This window comes from Syngnathus typhle, linkage group LG7, assembly GCF_033458585.1.
Source record: "Syngnathus typhle isolate RoL2023-S1 ecotype Sweden linkage group LG7, RoL_Styp_1.0, whole genome shotgun sequence".
Taxonomy (NCBI): Eukaryota; Metazoa; Chordata; class Actinopteri; order Syngnathiformes; family Syngnathidae; genus Syngnathus; species Syngnathus typhle.
The window spans coordinates 2,451,411-2,468,970 of NC_083744.1; the positions used below are offsets into that span (position 1 = coordinate 2,451,411).

General features: G+C 44.0%; 1 protein-coding gene across 18 annotated transcripts in view; it reads left to right on the forward strand.

The window, feature by feature from the left end:
- meak7 (MTOR associated protein, eak-7 homolog) overlaps positions 1-17,560 on the forward strand; it is a 135,884-nt gene that overhangs the window by 79,640 nt on the left and 38,684 nt on the right. The gene's annotated exons all lie outside the window — the stretch shown is intronic.

Below are 17,560 nucleotides of genomic sequence, written 5' to 3' on the forward strand. Positions count from 1 at the left end.
TTTTTAACATACCGTATTTTTCGCACCAAAAGGCGCACTGGATTATAGCACCCTCAATGAATTTTTTATTTTAGAAATTATTTCATATATAGGCCGCACCGGATTGAAAGGCGCATAAAATAGAAGCTATACTGCAACAAACTGAGGTTGACTAGGGTTGCGGTATGCATCCACTAGCCAATAACCTATGAGCCCTCTGTAAACAATCGCGTTTCTCAAACAATCTCCTATAAAATGATCAGAACTGACTAAAATTCGATCTGACACTGGTACTGCTTACCGATCTGCTTCCATATCAATCCGTAAATTTACTCAAAACATTAACAGAGCAGCCTATTTTGACATGAAATAGCCTTGTGTGTATAGCAGCTATTATTATAGCATTAGCCACCCGCAAACTCCCATGAGCCTCAGCTCGCAGACCCCCATGAGCCTCAGCAAAGTGTAAACAATCGCGTTGTCAGGTTTATTTCGCTGACTGAATAACTATTAAGAAGAGCAACAGCAAACAAACCACAAGTGAGACAGAATATTAAGTCTTTTCTCGCGAGGAGTGCAGTACAGATAGCTTACAACAATCTCACTACACTAAACATCTGTATACACTCCCGCTCTTTTTATTTGGATTTGCCCTACCCACAATTTGTGAGACAAGCCCCTAAGGCAGTGCTTCTCAATTATTTTCTGTTACGCCCCCCCTCCAGCAAGAAGAAAACTATTCGCGCCCCCCTCCCCACCGTGACTATCCTAACTTGTCTTGTAAGTCGTAAAATGTTGCACTGTCGCAAACGTCACAGAAGTAACAATGAGAGCGCCACTGCCCCCTGCTGTGAAGATGCGCAATTACACTTTATTTTAGTACTGCCAAAAAAAAAGCCTGTTCCCCACTATTTGAGAAGCACTACCCTAAGGGAAGGAGAGGGAAAGCATGTGGGCTTTGCCTCTTAAGGAAAAATCACTAGGTGTTTACATACTGATAAGAACATCTGGGAAGAGGAGTTTGAGTGGACTGGATACAGAAGAGAAAAACCTTTGACCTCTAGTTAAAACATAGCAAGGGAAGTTTTACGACATTGTGTAGGATGGGACAAGCTAAGTTATTTATTACTGGTTATATACATTCCAACCTAATCCTACGATAAAGATAGTTAGGAAAAACCCTGACAATGATGGCCACTTGTAGGTTCATCTGGGGTGCAAGACAGCAATGAGGCATGTTGTCTAACAAAGTGGTCTTTGTTAGAAAGGAACTGTCTCGGTAGATGTCTTCTTTTTGCTGAGTTGTCACTGAGTTGCCAGCTGCCTCCTGTCTGACCCAGCTGCAATCTCTCTTCTGTGGTACATCATAAAAACAGCAAGGCCAAACAGCAAGCATATATTGCAGTACTATTGGGGTAAAGCATTGATTAGAGAACGCATGATAACATATATATACATTTTTCTAACAATTCCCCCCTGTTTATCATAAGTTCTCAGAGACCATCTCATCACCTAAAATCGGCCACTTCAAAAAGATTTTCAGCCGTAGGATCATAATTCATAAGAACAAATTTACACCCGGGAGGAGATCGAGCCTTAATAATCAATGTCAGAGTCGGGAAACAAATCGGACAGGTTTACCACCGGAGCTTCAAAGATGGAGCCATCGCCAGAGCGACAACCCTCGTCAGTCGCAAAGTTGTCCCCTTGGAGCAACGGAAAAGTCTCAGCTGCTGGAGAGATAGCAGTTGTAATTAATCTGTTAATTAGAGACCGGCGACACGGAATACAACAACATCCACACAAGCTCAAAACAGCAGAAAAAACGGCAAGGGAGACTAGGACCGAGGACACCAGGGTACGGTACTTTCCGAACACGTTCAGCCAGTCGTTCCAAACCTCCGTGTTCACCCCACTGTGTTCCTTCATTTTCCCATTCAAGGTCCTCAGGCCCTCAAGGGCCTGGGACAGGCTTCCATCAGCGGCAGTATTATTTGGAATAAATGTGCAGCATTACTCACCAAACATGGCGCAGACACCACCCGCTTTTGTGAGTAGCATGTCAAGGGCCATTCGGTTCTGGAAAGGCATGAGGGAAGTAGCGGCCAGTTGGGAGTGGACCGCCTTGAAACCCGCCTCGGTCCAATTTCCAAGCCTCTGCACGTGGTAATGGATGTAGTTGATCCTGTCGACATTTTTGTTAAGAGTACACCACCAACACAGAGCGGATTCTAAACCAGCTGCTATCTGATTCACCAGCTTATACTCATCCGGTACTCCTCTGGGAACACCAATGGCATCTATGTATGTTGGATCTGTCGCGCACTGCCATTCGGCGTTTCGCTTCGTTCTTAACCAGAATTTGGGTACCATAGACTTAACAAAAGATCCCAGATCATAAGGAGTCATGGGAATCAATTGAACAGGAAGCAAAAGGGTCACCAAAGCGCAAATCCCAGAGCTATTGAAAGACAACCTATCATAAAGTTTGTTACTATTACACCAAAACCAAATATCACTACGAGCAATGGGCAAAAAAGGGGCAGTAACATTTATTAGGGAAGCACACATTGGTGCGTCTAGAGCACCCAGCTTCACACCGGTACCAGGCAGCTTGATGCACGTGAAATTACCCTTAGCTACAGTGGAAGAAAAAAGGGGTTTATTTTTTGTCATGGGAGAAACAGGATAAATCCTATCCCATATAAAACAATCATGAGCAGGTGGTATGGATGAGTTCAACATTAAAACAACAGCACACTTTGGAACAACGTTTGCAGGTATAATTTTTAAAAGGGGTCTTGGTCCCGTACACACGACGCAACTGGTGTTAGCCATCTTAGCGGCTTGTTCAGTCATAAGGAGCCAGTTGTTAGTCTGACCACTTATTCCTGTAGAGGCCATGAAATAGCTATCTACATCAGTGAGGCGCACACTCGTGATCTTCACTCCAGCTGTTTCAGTATAACTATTCATACCGGGACGGTCGGCCACCGACATAGTTTTGTTAATGCAGATTACGACAGGGAAATTAGGATCAACACCGGAGGACCAAGCCCACAACTGAAACCCCCAACATGAAGTGTTAAACAAAGTGGCATTTGGAGGCCGCATTTGGCCATCAGGGAGTGCAAAGGTCAAAAAGAGGCTTGTGCCTTGGTTTTTTAAAGTTACTCGCTTAGCAAAAAACACAGCCTCTTCACTGGATTCAGAGGGCCGATATTCTAACGCTTGTGTGGTGACAAGGGTGCTCCAGTCATTGCTAACTGACCAGTTCAATACCACCAATATCCGAGCCATTTGTCCCCAGTAGTGGGGTGTCCATTTTGAAAACCCTTTAAATTCTTCATAGGTAAGGTAATAGTGGAAGATGTGTTAGGAGCCACAGTGAACATTAATGAGTTATTGTAAGTCCAAGACAAAAGCCACGGTACGCAAGTCGGAGCGTGTATAATGTGAGGTGTGCAGACAACATGATCAAAAGGGGATTGGGTGTCACGCTTACGTCTAGCAGTCTCATCCCATGAACTATATTGGTTAGTATGAGTGCTAGCCAGGTTATTGTTTTTCTGATGAAAAGAGGCTGGAGGCTCATAGCACACAACCCATGCTACTACAGCAACACACGTGAGAACAGTCATCCAGAAGGCGCAGGCCCGCACTTTCTCAAAGCATTTATACAGTAACATCCTAATTCTAATTTTTAATCTTAAGATTTATTTTTAAATCTCCCTAGAGTCAACGCCCTGGGCTTCAGGTCGGTGTCTTGGAAATCTTCTGCTAGCTTTCGTGTCAACCCTGGATCTTGACACCAGGGTCAGGCACTATTACCAGACTTTGCTCACCTTCCGTACTTAGGTTGGGTCTGTGGAGATCACCTTTCTACAATGAGATAAATGAATCCACGTGTTGCGTTCAGCTATTTTCAAAGCATTAGGCGTTGTGAGCAATACCAAAAGAGGACCTTCCCACTTGGGTGAATGCCAATTCTTCTTCTTGATACTCTTGATCAAGACCCAGTCTCCCGGTACCACTTTGGGGTCTTCCTGCGGAGAAATGGGTTCATCATCAGTGTTACTGGTCTGTTTTTTTTGACGTTCTAGCATTTTCCTCATGTAATCAGCTAATGTGGCTTCTTCAGGGATGTCCCATGTGTTTTTAAACTGAGGAAGCCTATAAGGTCTTCCAAAAACGATTTCGTAGGGAGTTAGCCCCGTTGTACTTGTTATATTAATGTACATTTTGACCAAGTCTAAACACTGAGTCCATGGCCGTTTGTATTCTTCCATACATTTCTTTAGCCTGTTTTTTATAGTCCCATTAAATCTCTCAACCAGGCCTGCAGACTGCGGTCGGTATGAGCAATGATTTTTTATATTTATGTGGAACATTCTCCCAATGTTTTGTACTACCTGATTAACAAAATGTTGACCATTGTCACTATAAATTGTTTCTGGAATACCATATCTTGGAATGATATCTTTGCATAAGGCTTTTGCCACTGTGAGTGCATCAGCATGTTTGGTAGGAAAAATTTCTACCCATTTAGAAAACGCATCTATTATGACCAGACAATATTCTTTACCTTTGCTATTATTTAATTGGATATAATCCATATGTATTGTCTGAAACGGATATAATGGAGTCGGGAACTTCCCTCTCCGAGGTCTTAAGTTACCTTGTGGATTATGTTTAGCACAGATCAAACATGCTCTACAAAATTGCTGTGAAAAACCCGCAAATCCGTATGCTGTATAAATAGCTTCAACTTGTTTTACCATACCCCCCGTCGAGACATGGGTGACCCCATGACTCGAAATAGCAGCCCACTTAAACAAGTTCCGAGGCAAAACTGGCTTGCCCAGAGGTCACACAAAAAGGCCATCGTTGTTTTTTATTGCCCATCGCCTCTCCCAAGAGAGCCGCTCCTGAGAGGGGCTCTGAGACTGCATGTCAAGCAGCATGTCAGAGGAGACGTGTGACATCGTAACACAATCAGTGGAAGACGAGAGGACATGGAGCAGGCCCTCTGCGGCAGCCTTGGCAGCTCAGTGGCCTAGTGGTAGAGTGTCCGCCCTGAGACTGGAAGGTTGTGGGTTCAAACCCCGGCCGGGTCATACCAAAGACTATAAAAATGGGACCCATTGCCTCCCTGCTTAGCACTCAGCATTAAGGGTTGGAATTGGGGGGTTAGATCACCAACTGATTCCCGAGCGAGGCATCGCTGCTGCTCACTGCTCCCCTCTCCCCCAGGGGATGGATTAAAATCACATGGGGATGGGTTAAATGCAGAGGACAAATTTCCCCACACCCAGATGTGTGTGTGACGATCATTGGGACTTTAACTTTAACTTAACTTTTAATTTATCAGCAAAAGCATTACCAAGTGAAACAGGATCAGTCCTGGTAGTGTGTGCAGCACATTTGCAGACTGCCACCCTAGCGGGCAATTGCACAGTGTCCAAAAGTTGAGGCAGCAATGTACAATGGGTAACGGGCTTGCCCGTGGAAGTTATCATGCCACGGTTGCTCCATTGTTGAGCAAAAACGTGCACCGTAGCAAAAGCATACTGGCTATCAGTCCAAATAGTGACAGATTTGTTAGCAAACATTATGCAAGCCTCAGTGAGAGCAATGAGTTCAGCGGCCTGTGCCGACATACGGGATGGCAGTTTGACAGCTCTTAAAACCTCAGTAGCAGAGACAATGGCATACCCAGAGAGGGTCACGCCAAGTTCACTTTTCTTTGACGACCCATCAACGAAAACCACGACTGTCAGGTAAAGGTGTGTCTTCCAGATCGGGTCGAGCCTTTGCAACTTGTTGAGCAGCATCAACACAATAATGGAATTCGCCATCGTCAGGAAGGGGAATAAGAGTAAGATTGAGTGTCGTGCACCTTTCAACAGTCAAATGCGGCTGAGAAAGCAACGTAGCCATGCATGACAGATGACGTGCAGGCGACAAGAAGGTCATATTTCTTTGCAGCAAAAGAGCCGAGACCGCATGGGGAACCTTCAGAGTCAAAGGATGAAATAGCACAACACTAGCACTGGTTTCCACAGCCATGGAGGCCGCCACCACGGCCCTCACGCATGGCGGGAGAGCACAAGCAACACTATCCAATTTAGAAGAATAAAAGGCAATAGGTCGAAACTTTGAGCCATGCGATTGTAGCAAAACAGAGGTCATATAATGACCTTTGCAATCAACAGTTTGGACAAACGCTTTGTCATAGTTAGGTAGGGCCAGAGTGGAGCTGGAGACCAGAGCCTGCTTGATTAGCACAAAAGCATCCTCAGCTTCGGGAGTCCATTTTAATTGAGTGGACATTGAGATGTTCTCTTCATACATCAATTTCAAAGTCAAAGTCAAAGTCAGCTTTATTGTCAATCCCTTCATATGTCAAGACACATAAAGAGACCGGAATTTTGTTTCCTCCATCCCACGGTAACGAGACACAGTACACGATAAACATACAATTAGACGACACAAAATAAAAACAAGAAGGCACAAACAATAAATAATAAATAAATAAAATGAGTGATGAATAAATAATAAACAAATAACCCAATAAATAAGAGGAGCAAAACTGAGCCAGTGTGCGTACAGCAGACAGTAAGCATAGCGCTAAGTACAGGACGCTACGCAGAAAGGGGGGGGGGGGGGCGAGTTCAGGATCCTAACAGCCTGGAGTATGAAGCTGTTGGAGTCAAAGTCAAAGTCAGCTTTATTGTCAATTCCTTCACATGTCAAGACACACAAAGAAACCGAAATTACGTTTTCTCTATCCCACGGTGACGAGACATATTGTACGATAGACATACAAGTAAACGACACAATATAAAAACAAGAAGGCACAGACACTAAATCAAAGTCAAAGTCAAAGTCAAAGTCAGCTTTATTGTCAATCTCTCCACATGTCACAACACACAAAGAGACCGAAATTACGTTTTTCTCTATCCCACGGTGACGAGACACATAACACGATAGACATACATGTACGCGACACAATATAAAAACAAGAAGGCAAAAATTCTAACAATCAATAGTAAGAGTGATAATAAATAAACAGATAACACAATAAATAACGGAGCCAGCAAGCATAGCGCAAAAGTAAAAAACATCATAAACAAAAAGGCACAAACAATAAATAAGAGTAATAACAAATAATAAATAATAAGAGCCAGTGTGCATTCAGACAGTTCAGACAGTGAAAGTACAGGACGCTACGCAGAACGGGGGAGCGAGTTCAGGATCCTAACAGCCTGGAGTATGAAGCTGTTTGAGAGTCTGGAGGTGCGGGAGCGCAGGCTTCTGTACCTCTTCCCAGAGGGCAGAAGCTCGAACAAAGAGTGAGCGGGGTGACTCGCATCACTCACAATCGTGGTCGCCTTGCGGGTGAGATGGGAGGTGTAAATGTCCTTCAAGGAGGGGAGCGAAGCACCAGCAATCTTACCAGCCGTGTTCACTATGTGCTGCAGGGCCTTCAAGTTGTAGTCAGTGCAGCCGCCACCCCAAACAGCAATACAGCTGGAGAGGACGCTCTCAATGGTGCCGCGGTAAAATGCAGTCATGACGGCCGGAGGAGCGCTCGCTCGCCTAAGTTTCCGCAGGAAGTACAGGCGGCGCTGGGCTTTCTTTGCCAGTGATGCGGTGTTGGTGGACCAGGAGAGATCCTCACTGATGTGCACCCCCAGGAACTTGGCGCTGCTCACTCGCTCCACCACAGCACCGTCGATGGTCAGCGGCAGGTGTTGGGTGTGACCCTTCCGGAAGTCCACAACAATCTTCTTGGTCTTGTCGACGTTCAGCAGGAGGTTGTTGTCCCTGCACCACGTGGTCAGAAGGTCAACCTCAAGCCTGTATTGAGTCTCGTCTCCCTTGGTGATGAGACCCACCAGAGTCGTGTCGTCAGCAAACCTCACGATACGGTTGTCGCTGTAGGTTGCAGTGCAGTCATGCGTCAGGAGGGTGAAGAGCAGCGGACTGAGCACGCAGCCTTGGGGGGCCCCCGTGCTCAGCGTGATGCTGGCGGAGATCTTGTCGCCAACACGTACCACCTGTGGCCTCTGACAGAGGAAGTCCAGTAGCCAGTTGGAGAGATAGGTACTGAGGCCCAGCTTGTCAAGTTTGCTGATGAGACGTTGTGGCACAATGGTGTTGAAGGCAGAACTGAAGTCCACAAACAGCAATCTCGCATACGAGTCCCTTCTCTCCAGGTGGGTGAGGGCAATAACCTGTGAGCCCCAGAAAAGACATCATTTGTTTCTTTGTGAGCGGTTTAGGAGCTTGCAAAATAGAGGTCTTTCTACTTTCAACTATAGTCCGACCTTGGAAACTCAGGTTGACCTGAATATTTAATTTCAGTGGACCACAACTGGAGTTTATTTTTGCTGACTTTGTGGCCTTCTATTGCCAAGTGACGCAGCACTGCAAGTGTGTCTGTCTGACAAGAGGCATAATCAGGGGACGCTACCAAAATGTCATCAACATAGAGCAAAATCTGACTCCCCATTGGTGGGACAAATTTTGCCATGCTGGCTGCCATCACCTGCGAGTAAATTGTTGGGCTTTCACAGTACCCCTGGGGCAATCGGGTAAAGGTGTACCTCAAACCAGCATATGTGAAAGCAAACCAAAACTGACTTTCTTCAGCAATAGGGACAGAGAAAAAGGCATTGCTAATGTCAATTACTGAAAATATCTTCGCATCAGGTGTTAACGAATTCAACAGGGTATGCGGGTCAGGGACACAAGGTGCTCTTTGAATGACAGCATTGTTCACTGCTTGCAAATCTTGCACCAATCTCCACCCGACAGAAGGTAGTGCCTTTTTTACAGGGAAAATTCCAGTATTGCAAGGAGAATCAGGGCAAGGAATGATGACACCTGCCCTTAATAAATCTGAAATAACAGGTGCAATACCCTGCAAGGCATCGGGTTTCAATGGGTACTGTCTCACACAAGGGCGGTATTCATTTTTAGGTCTAATAACAACAGGAAGTGCTCCTTTCACCAAACCTACGTCAGAGGGACCTGTCGACCAAAGTTCACTTGGAATCCCAGCGAGGATTTGCTCGTCATCTGACGACAGCACAAAATGTCAAAATGAGGATGCTTTCTCAGAACAGGAGTCAACGTGAACTCCACTAACAAATGACAGGACCTGGTTCATGTTTTGTTTAAAAAACTTAGTAGAATGACTATAAAAGGAGTCAGGCCCAACTTGAGTCCAATCAGAAGCCGCCAGTGCATCTCTGGCCATAAATCCCAAACTTTGCCATGTGGCCATGAAAGGCCGAAACAATGAGATGCGGAGCGGAGTGGGAGACATGTGCAATTTCTGCACCTCAGAGGGAGCCGGCCCTATGACAACACAGGCACAGCTTTCACCATCATGCAGGAGGAAAGATGTCTTCAAGGAGGCAGGCGTAACAACCTCAAGCATGTTCTCGTAGTTGTGATCAGGACCAGGCGTGTCTTTATGCCACATGGTTACGTGCAGGTTGGTTGGGTCCATCGCCTGTTCAGGGCAGCGCAACAGGGTGCCTGCTAGGGCTAAAAGAGGGGTTCCAAACTGCACAACTTCTGCATCAGTCAAACCCAATGAATAGAAATAATAGCAATGAAACTGGTCAAAAATCTGTAATTGACGTCGCCTTTTGACAACGATTTTGTCATTAATGGGCACAAGGGAAAGACTAAGTGCACTGAGAGCATCTCTTCCTAGCAAATTCGCAGGGCAATTGGGCATCAGCAAAATGGGAATGCAACAACTTCCCCCTTCTGGGTCCCGTATCCAGACTGGACGAGACTGGGGTACTGGGGTTGTCAAACCATTTGCTGCTCTCACCCAGAAAGTCTTTCCTCCTTCTCGCACATCAGCAGGTATGTCGCGACACGTGGTCACACACGCGCCTGAGTCACACAAAAACGTTATGGGAGTCCCATTTACCATCAAAGTTATCACAGGTTTCTCTACATTGTTCATCAACAAGTCCTGAATGTTCAAATCTACATCAGCAGGGGGAGCTGTCGCCAGGACAGTCTTTTCAATTTTTTGTTGACCATTGGTTAGTCATAAGGGAGGATTAGCCTGACCCTTATGAGGATTTGGACAGTATCTTGCTATATGGCCCTCTTTGCCACATGACCAACAAAGAGGAGGTCGGGAGTCATATCGTTTTGACTGACCCTGGGCGGGCTGGCCGTTTGGGTCATAATCAAGCGCACCACGATTATACCCTCCTCTGCCTCTGCCACGGAAATTCTCACGACCGCGCCCTCTCTGGCGTGGTTCGAAGGTTCTGTTTTGATAAAACACGTCAGATGAATCATCATTTGCAAAAATGATGGTGGCCACTTTCCCTTTTTCTTTTCCCTTTTTTAAATTGACAACTTTTTCAGCGTGTATAGCATGATCAATAAATTGTGGCAATGTAGAGGTTGGGAAAATAATCATGTGTTTAGCAACCCAGCTCTGGATTGCTGGCCGTGAATTTGCATGTAGAGCATTTTTGAGCTGTTGGTTATAGACATCGGTTCCAGGCTCCAAACCACTGTTGGCTTTGAACACCTTCTCCAATCTGTGTCTATAATCTTCAAACAACTCATCCTCTTTCTGTTTGGTTCAGCCAATATCTGTATAATTTGCTCTACGTTGAAATTTTATTTTGATCCTACCCAATAGTTGGTCAATTTGAGTTTTCAATGGCACCCCATTATATTCTAATGGACGGCCTTGGTCAGCAAAAGGATTCCACCCGCCCTTGACACTGGCCCAATCTTTGGTCAAGGTTGCCATAAAAACCTGCTGCACCTCATCACCTCTCAAGTTATAGGAAGTAATGAGTTGTATTATGTCGGTGCAGTATTGTTCAACGTCTTCAGAAGGCAATGCTATTCCTTCTGTAGCTGATTTTACATCAGCTTGTGTCCATGTTCTGTATACTAAAATTGTGGGACCCCCGTCATCATGAGGATTTGCTACTTGAAGCATTGGGTAAGCGTCAGCTACTTCCGCTCCCATGTAGCTTGGGCCGCAGCTTGCCGCGGGGGCCGAGGGAGAGGAAGCTTCTGACTTTACGCGGCTCCGCGTCACCATGGCATGAGCAGAATCACTATATTTTGGAGGATCATCTGCGCTTGACAATTTGGGGTACAGAGTCGGAAAGGATGGTTCGCTTTGGCATCCCACAACACCTTTCTTTGTAATTTGATCATCCTTTTCATCTTCATTTATCACACCCTCAGCTACAGCCCTCAAGCGAGGCCGCACTGATGTCGTTTCATCATCTTCCTGCCTATGCAACAACAAGCTCTCTTTGGATTTTTCTTCACTTCCCTTATTCTTCAATTTTTCTTTCAGTTCTCCACATTTTCTTTTCTCAGCTTCCAATTCCCATTGTACTATTAAATGATACCCGTCTTTATTCTTTTTTATTCGCGCCACACTTGGCTTTAATTGATTGCTTTAGGTCGTTTAATGATTTTGAGCTCAGCTGGCCATCAAAGTTGTAATCGGTTATCCATTTGTCAAGATATTTTACATTTTCTGGGTCGACCCATTCCATTAATTTCCAATCCTTGCATTTTAATTCATGTCGGGGTAGGGACTTTCGCTTACTATTTAAGTTTCCCATGGTTTATTTTTCTAAATTTTGGAGTTGGTAGTTTGAATGGCACCTACAGTGTCCTAAAACCAACTTTATTCACAGGACAGTGGTTAAAAATTCAATGTGTGGTAAGTCTCCTTTCACCTCCCCCGAAGGGAGCGGAGAGTTCTTGCCTCTGCACCCACACAAAGCCACTGTTTACAATCCTGTGTGTTTATATAGAGGAGCGCTCAAATGAGATCACTCTGTCAAACCGTACACAAGCATACCACGCGCGTTTTTTAATAACAGAGTAGTCCGCCCCTCCTGCTGCGGAATTTAACTCGCTTGAAAGCTAGGAGGCTCCACACCGCCCCTGCGGAATTTAACTGTTTCTAATTGCACTTGATAGGGTCTAAAATTCTCAAGGTTTTAAGTGACCTCTTGTCACTGCTCGTTTTAAGTGACCTCGTCACCGCTCATTCATTCCTTTTTAGTAGAATTAATATTCCTACTCACGGTCTGCTGATTTTCTTCCTCGGAAGATCTCGTCAACCCTCCCGGTGTCCAGCCGGACTGATCGAGACAGTCCCGTCAAAGGGCTTTTGTTTACCTCGGCCGAGGATTTTCGCCTGCGTCGAAGAGTCCGCTGGACCCGCCAGGTGTGTCGAGATCCCGGAACGAGCCCCCAATTTTTGTCAGGTTTATTTTGCTGACTGAATAACTATTAAGAAGAGCAACAGCAAACAAACCACAAGTGAGACAGAATATTAGGTCTTTTCTCGCGAGGAGTGCAGTACAGATAGCTTACAACAATATCACTACACTAAACATCTGTATACACTCCCGCTCTTTTTATTTGGATTTGCCCTACCCACAATTTGTGAGAAAGCCCCTAAGGGAAGGAGGGGGAAAGCATGTGGGCTTTGCCTCGTAAGGAAAAATCACTAGGTGTTTACATACTGATAAGAACATCTGGGAAGAGGAGTTTGAGTGGACTGGATACAGAAGAAAAAAACCTTTGACCTCTAGTTAAAACATAGCAAGGGAAGTTTTACGACATTGTGTAGGATGGGACAAGCTAAGTTATTTATTACTGGTTATATACATTCCAACCTAATCCTACGATAAAGATAGTTAGGAAAAACCCTGACTTTAATGGTCACTTGGAGGTTCATCTGGGATGCAAGACAGCAATGAGGCATGTTGTCTAACAAAGTGGTCTTTGTTAGAAAGGAACGGTAGATGTCTTCTTTTTGCTGAGTTGTCACTGAGTTGCCAGCTGCGTCCTGTCTGACCCAGCTGTAATCTCTCTTCTGTGGTACATCATAGAAACAGCAAGGCCAAACAGCAAGCATATATTGCAGTACTATTGGGGTAAAGCATTGATTAGAGAACGCATGATAACATATATATATACATTTTTCTAACACGCGTTTCTCAAACTCTCTCCTATAAAATGATCGGAACTGACTAAAGTTCGATCTAACACATTGGTACTGCTTACCTATGTTTCCCTTCCATATCAATCCGTAAATTTACTCGAAACATTAACGGATTTTGAAATGAAATAGCCTCGCGGGTACAACAGCTATTCGGTGACGCCCCCTGACTACAGTTGCCGTAATGTTGGGAAGCGATGCGACCTTGTAATATACTAGTCGTACTAAAACGTACTGAAACATTTTGGCAGAGCACTGTGTACAACCAGTATGGATCAACAAATTCATCAATTGATCCATATATAAGGCGCTCTGCATTATAAGGCGCACTGTGGTTATTTGAGTAAAATAGTGCATAGCCTAATAGTGCAGAAAATACGGTACTTACATTGTTTGTGTATCAATAAGTGTATATCAAACCATATAAGCGCATATGTTATCATTAGAACATTAAATAATAGTTTCAAACCTGTATATACTATATTAATACGCAGTATAAATGACATACAGAAAATGTATAAATAATATGAATATGATACGCGTGTGTGTGTGTGTGTCTGTGACGTATATGTAGCTAAAGTATACATACTGAAAATGTTTATAGAACTCTTATTATTATAAAAACTTTTTTAGAACAAGGTACAAGTGTACATACTGTAAATATGTTTTTAGAACTCTTTTATTATTAGAACTTATTTTTATAAGGTACAATACTGTAAATATGTTTATAGAACTCTTATTATTACAATAACATTTTTTTTAGTGTACGTACTGCAATTGTGTGGACACTCCCTGCCTTCTGCTGGCGTGTGGGGAACTTTCGTGCCATAATTCCTCAATTTAGAAGGTATTTTTTGAATTTGTGAATTTTTCATTTTTTTGGGGAAGATAATCTGCGATGTACTGAAGCTGCGATAATCGAATCGCGGTCTGTGCGTGTGTGTGTTTGTGTATATATACTATACAGTCAAACCTCAGTTTTCAACCTCAATCCGTTCCAGAAGGCGGTTCGAGAAGTGAATCGTTCGAATTCCGAATCTATTTTTCCCATTACAAATAATGGAAAAAAAAAATAATCCGTTCCAAGAAAAAAAAAAAAACGCCTTTTAAGCATTTTTTCATTTGCGCATTTGTGTCCGATCGCGCAACTGCAGCGCACCGCCGAACGCGCAACCGTAGCGCGCCGCCGACCGCACAACTGCACCGCGCTGATGGCATTATTGTGACACTGAATTTTAGAAAATATTTTTAAAGTCCTGATGTACTTGCCAAAATTTAAGTGGACCTCAGTGCCCAGGGAGGTTAATTGGTCCGATCGCGCAACCGCAGCACGCCGGGCGCTTACTGTCGCATTGCTTTAAGACCGTCTTTGTGTTTTAGGATGGCTTTACTGCTCCCACTTACTTTCTTTGGAGGCATGATTAGGGGTTAATACAATCCTCAAAGTAACGAAAATACAATAACTCACGGAGTCAGTCGGCATCCGGGCCGCGCGGTTGAGTGGCTCCCTTGCCTCCGACCGCACGTCTTTGGTATACTTGTACCATGTTATAAAAAAATTATAATAATAAAGGTTGTCATGAAAACATATTTACAGTACGTGTTAAGAATTTGTTAATACAATCCTCAAAGTAACAAAAATACAATCACTCACGGAGTCAGTCGGCATCCGGGCCGTGCGGTTGGGTTTTCTTGGCTCCTTTCGGCTCATCTCACGAGGTTCGACCTCCGAATTTTGTTCGACAACCGAAGCAAACAAATCTCGAATTTTCCGATTTGTTCGAGAACCAGGACGTTTGAAAACCGAGGTTTGACTGAAGTAATCCCTCGCTACATCGCGGTTCGTTTATTGCGGTTTCACTACATTGCGGATTTTTTTCCAAATTAAAAAACATATTAAAAGTCAAAATAAAACTTCTAAATTGAGGAATTATCACACAAAACTTGCCCACACGCCAGCAGAAGGCAAGGAGTGCACACACAATTGCTGTGCGTACACTTATAATAATAAGAGTTCTAAAAACATATTTACAGTGTTGTACCTTGTTAAAGAAAAATTGTTAAAATAATAAAAGAGTTCTAAAAACATATTTACAGTATGTACACTTCAGTGACGTGCGGCGAGGTTCATGACTGGGGAGGCACTGACGTCAACCCCCCCGAGTATAATTTGTCCGGCACTTAACCGTGTCACAAAAAAGGTTTGGGGAACGATGCTCTAGTGTGGCTCATTCATTATTTAATTTGAACTATTTTAATTAAAATCTCATATCAGCAGTCTTCACACATAAAAACACTCAATAAAGCACATGAAATCAAAAACTTGTTTTCGATGGTGCGTACCACTCCGTTTTGAAGTCCCGTTGTCCGAATCAATACTTTTAACTCCGGAGTTGGTCTTCCTTTACTGATAACCTCCTGCTTCGACCGAAGATCCATAGTTGATAATCGTTTGGATATGTAATCCTCCATTGTAAAACGTAATGTAAAAACGAAAAAAAAAAAAAAAAACCCTAATGGACGACTGCTCCTCAGTTGATCACTGTAAATTTGAACTGATCTCTTATTCTACAGGTAGGCGCATGAAACATCCCGGGATTACTAGCACCCCCTGCCGTAAGGCTGGAGAACCTTTTTTCGTAGCCTCCGTAAGATCTCTTTTCAAAGCCGTTTTGTTCATCTAAAGCAGTGCTTCTCAATTATTTTCTGTTACGCCCCCCCTAGCAAGAAGAAAACTATTCGCGCCCCCCCCCCTCCCCACCGTGACTATCCTAACTTGTCTTGTAAGTCGTAAAATGTTGCACTGTCGCAAACGTCACAGAAGTAACAATGAGAGCGCCACTGCCCCCTGCTGGGAAGATGCGCAATTACACTTTATTCTAGTACTGCAAAAAAAAAAAGCCTGTTCCCCAGGGTCACACGCGCCCCCCCAGGTATAGCACGGCGCCCCCCAAGGGGGGCGCGCCCCACTATTTGAGAAGCACTGACTTAAGGAGTGAACCATTTCCCAACCTTCTCTGGGATTGCCTTACACCAGTGCTTCTCAATTGTTTTCTGTTACGCCCCCCCCTAGCAAGTGAACACGGCTGGTAAGATTGCTGGTGCTTCGCTCCCCTCCTTGAAGGACATTTACAACTCCCATCTCACCCGCAAGGCGACCACGATTGTGAGTGATGCGAGTCACCCCGCTCACTCTTTGTTCGAGCTTCTGCCCTCTGGGAAGAGGTACAGAAGCCTGCGCTCCCGCACCTCCAGACTCTCAAACAGCTTCATACTCCAGGCTGTTAGGATCCTGAACTCGCTCCCCCGTTCTGCGTAGCGTCCTGTACTTTCACTGTCTGAACTGTCTGAATGCACACTGGCTCTTATTATTTATTATTTGTTATTACTCTTATTTATTGTTTGTGCCTTTTTGTTTATGATGTTTTTTACTTTTGCGCTATGCTTGCTGGCTCCGTTATTTATTGTGTTATCTGTTTATTTATTATTTATTCATCACTCTTACTATTGATTGTTAGAATTTTTGCCTTCTTGTTTTTATATTGTGTCGCGTACATGTATGTCTATCGTGTTATGTGTCTCGTCACCGTGGGATAGAGAAAAACGTAATTTCGGTCTCTTTGTGTGTTGTGACATGTGGAGAGATTGACAATAAAGCTGACTTTGACTTTGACTTTGAAAAGAAGAAAACTATTCGCGCCCCCCCCCTCCCCACCGTGACTATCCTAACTTGTCTTGTAAGTCGTAAAATGTTGCACTGTCGCAAACGTCACAGAAGTAACAATGAGAGCGCCACTGCCCCCTGCTGGGAAGATGCGCAATTACACTTTATTCTAGTACTGCAAAAAAAAAAGCCTGTTCCCCAGGGTCACACGCGCCCCCCCAGGTATAGCACGGCGCCCCCCAAGGGGGGCGCGCCCCACTATTTGAGAAGCACTGATCTAAAGAAACACGACGTTACAGACAGATGACAAAAAACACAAGATATTATATACACCAGCTTAACTACGGAAATTAATTCATATAGCCACTGTGTTTGAACACATAAACAGCGATATAAAGACAGAGAGTAGTTCAGTCTAACTGCATAGCCTGTCAACATAGGCAGCTGTTTGATTACGGAATCCTCAGAGGAGGCGAGACAGGACTTTGGCTCCTCCAAGCGAATCGTCTTCGGTTTTAAAATAACTATGAAAATCAGCGATTTTGGTTCAATATTATACAAAATTATTGAAATTAAAAGGAAAATGACTTAATAATAAAATCAATTGAATTTGTTTTTCCCCTTTTCATGATGGCAGGAGAGGCGTAGTAAAGGCATCCTAAAACACAAAGGCATCCTAAAACACAAAGACACAAATATATATATATATATATATATATATATATATATATATACACACACACACACACACACATAAATAATGATTGTATCAAACCATCCGTATCACTCTAAATCAGGGGTGGCCAACCGGTCAGAGACTAAGAGCCACATTTTTTGACTGTGTAACGCAAAGATCTCCCTTCCCGAACATGCAGCGT